Raw genomic sequence first — 8,546 nt, 5'->3', positions numbered from 1 at the left:
ATAATACAGGGGGTGGTCCGGGATATAATCCCCAGGGAATGTACTGAACTGGGACATAATACAGGGGGTGTTCCGGGATATTAACCCCAGGGAATGTACTGAACTGGGATATAATACAGGGAATGGTCCGGGATATAAATCCCAGGGAATGTACTGAACTGGGACATAATACAGGGGGTGGTCCGGGATCTAATCCCCAGGGAATGTACTGAACCCGGACATAATACAGGGGGTGTTCCGGGATATTAACCCCAGGGAATGTACTGAACCGGACATAATACAGGGGCTGGTCCGGGATATAATCCCCAGGGAATGTACTGAACCATGATATAATCCAGGAGATGGTAGGGGATATAATCCCCAGGGAATGTATTGAACCAGGACATAATACAGGGGGTGGTCCGGGATATAAACCCGAGGGAATGTAATGAACCAGGACATAATACTGGGGGTGGTCCGGGTAATAAACCCCAGGGAATGTACTGAACCAGGACATAATACAGGGGGTGGCCCGGGATATAATCCCCAGGGAATGTACTGAACCAGGATATAATCCAGGAGATGGTAGGGGATATAATCCCCAGGGAATGTATTGAACCAGGACATAATACAGGGGGTGGTCCGGGATATAAACCACAGGGAATGTACTGAACCAAGATATAACGCGGGCGAAGGTCCGGGATACAATCCCGAGGGAATGTACAGAACCTCTAAATAATACAGGGTTTGGTCCGTCTTATAAACCTCAGGGAATGTACTGAACCATGACATAATACAGGCGATGGTCCGGGATATAAACCATAGGGAATGTACCGAACCAGGATATAATACAGGTGATGGTCCAGGATATAAACCATAGGGAATGTACTGAACCAGGATATAATACAGGTGATGGTCCAGGATATAAGACCCAGGGAATGTACTGAACCAGGACATAATAGAGGGGATGGACCTGGATATTAACCCCAGGGAATGTACTGAACCGGGACATAATACAAGCGGTGGTCCAGGATATAAACCCCAGGGAATGTACTGAAACAGGAAATAACACATGGGATGGTCCGATATATAAACCCCAGGGAATGTACTGAACCAGGATATAATACAGGGGGTGGTCGGGATATAAACCCCAGGGAATGCAATGAACTGCTCCATAATAAAGGGGGTGGTCCGGGATATAATATCCAGGGAATGTACTGAACCGGGACATAATACAAGGGGTGGTCCGGGATATATTCCCCAGGGAATGAACTGAACTGGGACAAAATACAGGGAATGGTCCGTGCTATAAACCCCAGGGAATGTACTGACCCGGGACATAATACTGGCAGTGGTCCAGGATATAAACATCAAGAATATACTGAACCGGGAAATAATACAGGGGGTGGTCCGGGTTATAAACCCCAGGGAATGTACTGAACCGGGACATAATACAGGGGTTTGTCCGGGGTATAAACCCCAGGGAATGTACTGAACCAGGACATAATACAGCGGAATGTCCGGGATATAAACCCCAGGGAATGTACTGAACCGCGATATAATACATGGAATGGTCCGGGATATAAACCCCATGGAATGTACTGAACTGGGTCATAATATAGGGGGTGGTCCGGGATATAAACCCCAGGTAATGCACTGAACTGGGACATAACACAGGGGGTGGTCCGGGATATAAACCCCAGGGAATGTACTGACTCGGGACATAATACAGAGGTTGTTCCGGGATATAATCCCCAGGGAATGTACTGAACCGGGACATAATACAGGGGGTGTTCCGGGATATAAACCGCAGGGAATGTACTGAACCAGGACATAATACAGGGGGTGGTCCGGGATATAAACCGCAGGGAATGTACTGAACCAGGGCATAATACAGCGGAATGTCTGGGATTAATCCCCAGGGAATGTACTGAACCGAGACATAATACAGGTGATGGTCCGGGATATAAACCCCAGGGAATGTACTGAACCAGGACATAATACATGGGATGGTCCGTGATATAAACCCCAGGGATTGTACTGAACCAGGATACAATACAGGAAGGTGTCCGGTATATAAACCCCAGGGAAAGTACTGAACTGGGATATAATACAGGGGATGGTCCGGGATATAAACCCCAGGGAATGTACTGAACTGGGATATAATACATGGAATGGTCCGGGATATAAATCCCAGGGAATGTACTGAACTGGGTCATAATATAGGGGGTGGTCCGGGATATAAACCCCAGGGAATATACTGAACCGGGATATAATACAAGCGGTGGTCCGGGATATAAACCCCAGGGAATGTAATGAACCAGGACATTAAAAAGGGAGTGGTCCGTGATATAATCCCCAGGGAATTAACTGAACCGGGACATAATACAGGGGGTGGTCTGTGATATAAACCTCAGGGAAGGTACTGAACCAGGACATAATACAGGGGGTGGTCCGGGATATAAACCCCAGGAAATGCGCTGAACCAGGACATAATACAGGGGGTGGTCCAGGATATAATATCCAGGGAATGTACTGACCCGGGACCTAATACAGGAGGTGGTCCGGGATATATTCCCCAGGGAATTAACTGAACCGGGAAATAATACAGGGGGTGGTGCGGGATATAAACTCCAGGGAATGCACTGAACCTGGAAATAATACAGGGTGTGGTCCGGGATATAAACCCCAGGGAATGTACTGAACCGGGACATAATACAGGGGGTGGTGCGGGATATAAACTCCAGGGAATGCACTGAACCTGGAAATAATACAGGGTGTGGTCCGGGATATAAACCCCAGGGAATGTACTGAACCGGGACATAATACAGGGGATTGTCCGGGGTATAAACCCCAGGGAATGTACTGAACCAGCACATAATACAGCGGAATGTCTGCGATTAATCCCCAGGAAATGTACTGAACCGTGACATAATACAGGTGATGGTCCGGGATATATACCCCAGGGAATGTACTCAACCAGTACATAATACATGGGATGATCCGAGATATAAACCCCAGGGAATGTACTGAACCAGGATATAATACAGGAAAGGGTCCTGGTTATAAACCCCAGGGAATCTATTGAACTGGGATATAATACAGGGGGTGTTCCGGGATAGAAAACACAGGGAATGTACTGAACCAGGATATAATACTTGGGGTGGTCCGGGATATAAACGCCAGGGAATGTACTGAACCGGGATATAATACAGGGAATGGTCCGGGATATAAATCCCAGGGAATGTACTGAACTGGGACATAATACAGGGGGTGGTCCGGGATATAATCCCCAGGGAATGTACTGAACTGGGACATAATACAGGGGGTGTTCCGGGATATTAACCCCAGGGAATGTACTGAACTGGGATATAATACAGGGAATGGTCCGGGATATAAATCCCAGGGAATGTACTGAACTGGGACATAATACAGGGGGTGGTCCGGGATCTAATCCCCAGGGAATGTACTGAACCCGGACATAATACAGGGGGTGTTCCGGGATATTAACCCCAGGGAATGTACTGAACCGGACATAATACAGGGGCTGGTCCGGGATATAATCCCCAGGGAATGTACTGAACCATGATATAATCCAGGAGATGGTAGGGGATATAATCCCCAGGGAATGTATTGAACCAGGACATAATACAGGGGGTGGTCCGGGATATAAACCCGAGGGAATGTAATGAACCAGGACATAATACTGGGGGTGGTCCGGGTAATAAACCCCAGGGAATGTACTGAACCAGGACATAATACAGGGGGTGGCCCGGGATATAATCCCCAGGGAATGTACTGAACCAGGATATAATCCAGGAGATGGTAGGGGATATAATCCCCAGGGAATGTATTGAACCAGGACATAATACAGGGGGTGGTCCGGGATATAAACCACAGGGAATGTACTGAACCAAGATATAACGCGGGCGAAGGTCCGGGATACAATCCCGAGGGAATGTACAGAACCTCTAAATAATACAGGGTTTGGTCCGTCTTATAAACCTCAGGGAATGTACTGAACCATGACATAATACAGGCGATGGTCCGGGATATAAACCATAGGGAATGTACCGAACCAGGATATAATACAGGTGATGGTCCAGGATATAAACCATAGGGAATGTACTGAACCAGGATATAATACAGGTGATGGTCCAGGATATAAGACCCAGGGAATGTACTGAACCAGGACATAATAGAGGGGATGGACCTGGATATTAACCCCAGGGAATGTACTGAACCGGGACATAATACAAGCGGTGGTCCAGGATATAAACCCCAGGGAATGTACTGAAACAGGAAATAACACATGGGATGGTCCGATATATAAACCCCAGGGAATGTACTGAACCAGGATATAATACAGGGGGTGGTCGGGATATAAACCCCAGGGAATGCAATGAACTGCTCCATAATAAAGGGGGTGGTCCGGGATATAATATCCAGGGAATGTACTGAACCGGGACATAATACAAGGGGTGGTCCGGGATATATTCCCCAGGGAATGAACTGAACTGGGACAAAATACAGGGAATGGTCCGTGCTATAAACCCCAGGGAATGTACTGACCCGGGACATAATACTGGCAGTGGTCCAGGATATAAACATCAAGAATATACTGAACCGGGAAATAATACAGGGGGTGGTCCGGGTTATAAACCCCAGGGAATGTACTGAACCGGGACATAATACAGGGGTTTGTCCGGGGTATAAACCCCAGGGAATGTACTGAACCAGGACATAATACAGCGGAATGTCCGGGATATAAACCCCAGGGAATGTACTGAACCGCGATATAATACATGGAATGGTCCGGGATATAAACCCCATGGAATGTACTGAACTGGGTCATAATATAGGGGGTGGTCCGGGATATAAACCCCAGGTAATGCACTGAACTGGGACATAACACAGGGGGTGGTCCGGGATATAAACCCCAGGGAATGTACTGACCCGGGACATAATACAGCGGTTGGTCCGGGATATAATCCCCAGGGAATGTACTGAACCGGGACATAATACAGGGGGTGTTCCGGGATATAAACCGCAGGGAATGTACTGAACCAGGACATAATACAGGGGGTGGTCCGGGATATAAACCGCAGGGAATGTACTGAACCGGGACATAATAAAGGGCGTAGTCCGGGATATAAACCCCAGGGAATGTACTGAAACGGGACATAATACAGGGGGTGTTCCGGGATATTAATCCCAGGGAAAGTACTGAACCAGGACATATACAGGGGGTGGTCTGGGATATAAACCCCAGGGAATGTACTGAACTGGGATATAATACAGGGGGTGTTCCGGGATATTAACCCCAGGGAAAGTACTGAACCAGGACATAATACAGGGGGTAGTCCGGGATATAAACCCCAGGGAATGTACTGAACTGGGATATAATACAGGGGGTGGTCCGGGATATAAACGCCAGGGAATGTACTGAACCAGGACATAATACAGATAATGGTGCGTGATATAAACCCCAGGGAATGTACTGAACCGGGACATAATACAGGGGGTGGTCCGGGATAGAAACCCCAAGGAATGTACTGAACCGGGACATAATACAAGGGTTGGTCCGTGATATAAGCCCCAGGGAAAGTTCTGAAGTGGGACATAATACAGGGAGTGGTCCGTGATATAAACGCCAGGGAATGTACTGAACCAGGACATAACAAAGGGCTGGTCCGGGATATCATCCCCAGGGAATTAACTGAACCGGGACATAATACAGGGGGTGGTCCGGGATATAAACCCCTGGAAATGCGCTGAACCAGGACATAATACAGGGGTTGGTCCAGGATATAATATCCAGGGAATGTACTGAACCGGGACATAATACAGGGGGTGGTGCGGGATATAAACTCCAGGGAATGCACTGAACCTGGAAATAATACAGGGTGTGGTCCGGATTATAAACCCCAGGGAATGTACTGAACCAGCACATAATACAGCGGAATGTCTGCGATTAATCCCCAGGAAATGTACTGAACCGGGACATAATACAGGTGATGGTCCGGGATATATACCCCAGGGAATGTACTCAACCAGTGCATAATACATGGGATGGTCCGAGATATAAACCCCAGGGAATGTACTGAACCAGGATATAATACAGGAAAGGGTCCTGGTTATAAACCCCAGGGAATCTATTGAACTGGGATATAATACAGGGGGTGTTCCGGGATAGAAAACACAGGGAATGTACTGAACCGGGATATAGTACTTGGGGTGGTCCGGGATATAAACGCCAGGGAATGTACTGAACCGGGATATAATACAGGGAATGGTCCGGGATATAAACCCCAGGGAATGTACTGAACCAGGACATAATACAGACGATGGTCCGGGATATAAACACCAGGGAATGTACTGAATGAGCACATAATACAGGTGGGTGGTCCGGGACATAATCCCCAGGCAATGTACTATACCGGGTTAATACAGGGGATTTTCCAGGATATAAACCCCAGGGAATGCACTGAACCGGACATAATACAGGGAGTGGTCCGGGATATAAACCCCAGGGAATGCACTGACCCGCGACATAACACAGGGATGGTCTGGGATATAAACCTCAGGGAATGTACTGAACCGGGACATAATACAGGGGTTGGTCCGGGATATAAACGCCAGGGAATGTCCTGAACCAGGACATTATACAGGGGGTGGTCCGTGATATAAACCCCAGGGAATATACTGAACCAGGACATAATACAGAGGGAGGTCCGGGATATAATCCCCAGGGAATGCACTGAACCAGGACATAATACAGCGGTAGGTCCGGGATATAAACTCCAGAGTATGAACTGAACCAGGATATAATACAGCGGAATGTCCTGGAAAAATCCCCAGGGAATGTACTGAACCAGGACATAATACAGCGGATGATCAGGGATATAAACTCCAGGGAATGTCCTGTACCAGGACATAATACAGGGGATGGTCAGGGATATAAACCCCAGGGAATGTACTGAACCAGGGCATAATACAGGAGGTAGTCCGGGATATAAACCCCAGGGAATGTATTGAACTAGAACAAAATACAGGGAATAGTCTGTGATATAAACCCCAGGGAATGTACTGAACTTGGACATAATACAGGGAATTGTCCGCGATATAAACCCCAGGGAATGTACTGAACCGGGACATAATACGGGGAGTGGTCCGTGATATAAACCCCAGGGAATGTACTGAACTGGGACATAATACAGGGAGTGGTCCGTGATATAAACCCCAGGGAATGTACTGAACTGGGACATAATCCAAGGGTTGGTCCATGATATAAACCCCAGGGAATGTACTGAAGTGGGACATAAGACAGGGAGTGGTCCGTGATATAAACGCCAGGAAATGTACTGAACCAGGACATAACAAAGGGCTGGTCCGGGATATAAACCCCAGGGACTGTACTGAACCGGGATATAATACAAGCGGTGGTCCGGGATATAAACCACAGGGAATGTACTGAACCAGGACATTATACAGGGAGTGGTCCGGGATATAATCCCCAGGGAATGTACTGGCCATGGACATAATACTGGGGTGGTCCGGGATATAAACATCAAGAATGTACTGAACCGGGAAATAATACAGGGGGTGGTCCGGGATATAAAAACCAGGGAATGTACTGAACATGGAAATAATACAGGGGCTGGTCCGGGATATAAACCCCAGGGAATGTATTGAACCGGGACATAATCCAGGGGATTGTCCGGGGTATAAACCCCAGGGAATGTACTGAACCAGGGCATAATACAGCGGAATGTCTGGGATTAATCCCCAGGGAATGTACTGAACCGGGACATAATACAGCGGATGGTCAGGGATATAAACCCCAGGGAATGTACTGAACCAGGACATAATACAGGAGGTGGTCCAAGATATAAAGCCCAGAGTATGAACTGAACCAGGACATAATACAGCGGAATGTCCTGGATTATTCCCCAGGGAATGTACTGAACAAGGGTATAATACAGCGGATGGTGAGAGATATAAACCCCAGGGAATGTACTGAACTGGGACATAATACAGGGAATTGTCCGTGATATAAACCCCAGGGAATGTACTGAACCGGGACATAATACAAGGGTTGGTCCATGATATAAACCCCAGGGAATGTACTGAACTGGGACATAATCCAAGGGTTGGTCCATGATATAAACCCCAGGTAATGTACTGAACTGGGACATAATACAGGCAGTGGTCCGTGATATAAACCCCAGGGAATGTACTGAACTGGGACATAATCCAAGGGTTGGTCCATGATATAAACCCCAGGTAATGTACTGAAGTGGGACATAAGACAGGGAGTGGTCCGTGATATAAACCCCAGGGAATGTACTGAACCAGGATATAATACAGGCGGTGGACCGGGATATAAACCACAGGGAATGTACTGAACCAGGACATTATACAGGGAGTAGTCCTGGATATAATCCCCAGGGAATGTACTGGCCATGGACATAATACTGGGGTGGTCCGGGATATAAACATCAAGAATGTACTGAACCGGGAAATAATACAGGGGGTGGTCCGGGATATAAACTCCAGGGAATGTA

This window comes from Pristiophorus japonicus, chromosome 33, assembly GCF_044704955.1.
Source record: "Pristiophorus japonicus isolate sPriJap1 chromosome 33, sPriJap1.hap1, whole genome shotgun sequence".
Lineage (NCBI taxonomy): Eukaryota > Metazoa > Chordata > Chondrichthyes > Pristiophoridae > Pristiophorus > Pristiophorus japonicus.
Note: the sequence above shows the minus strand (reverse complement) of the source record.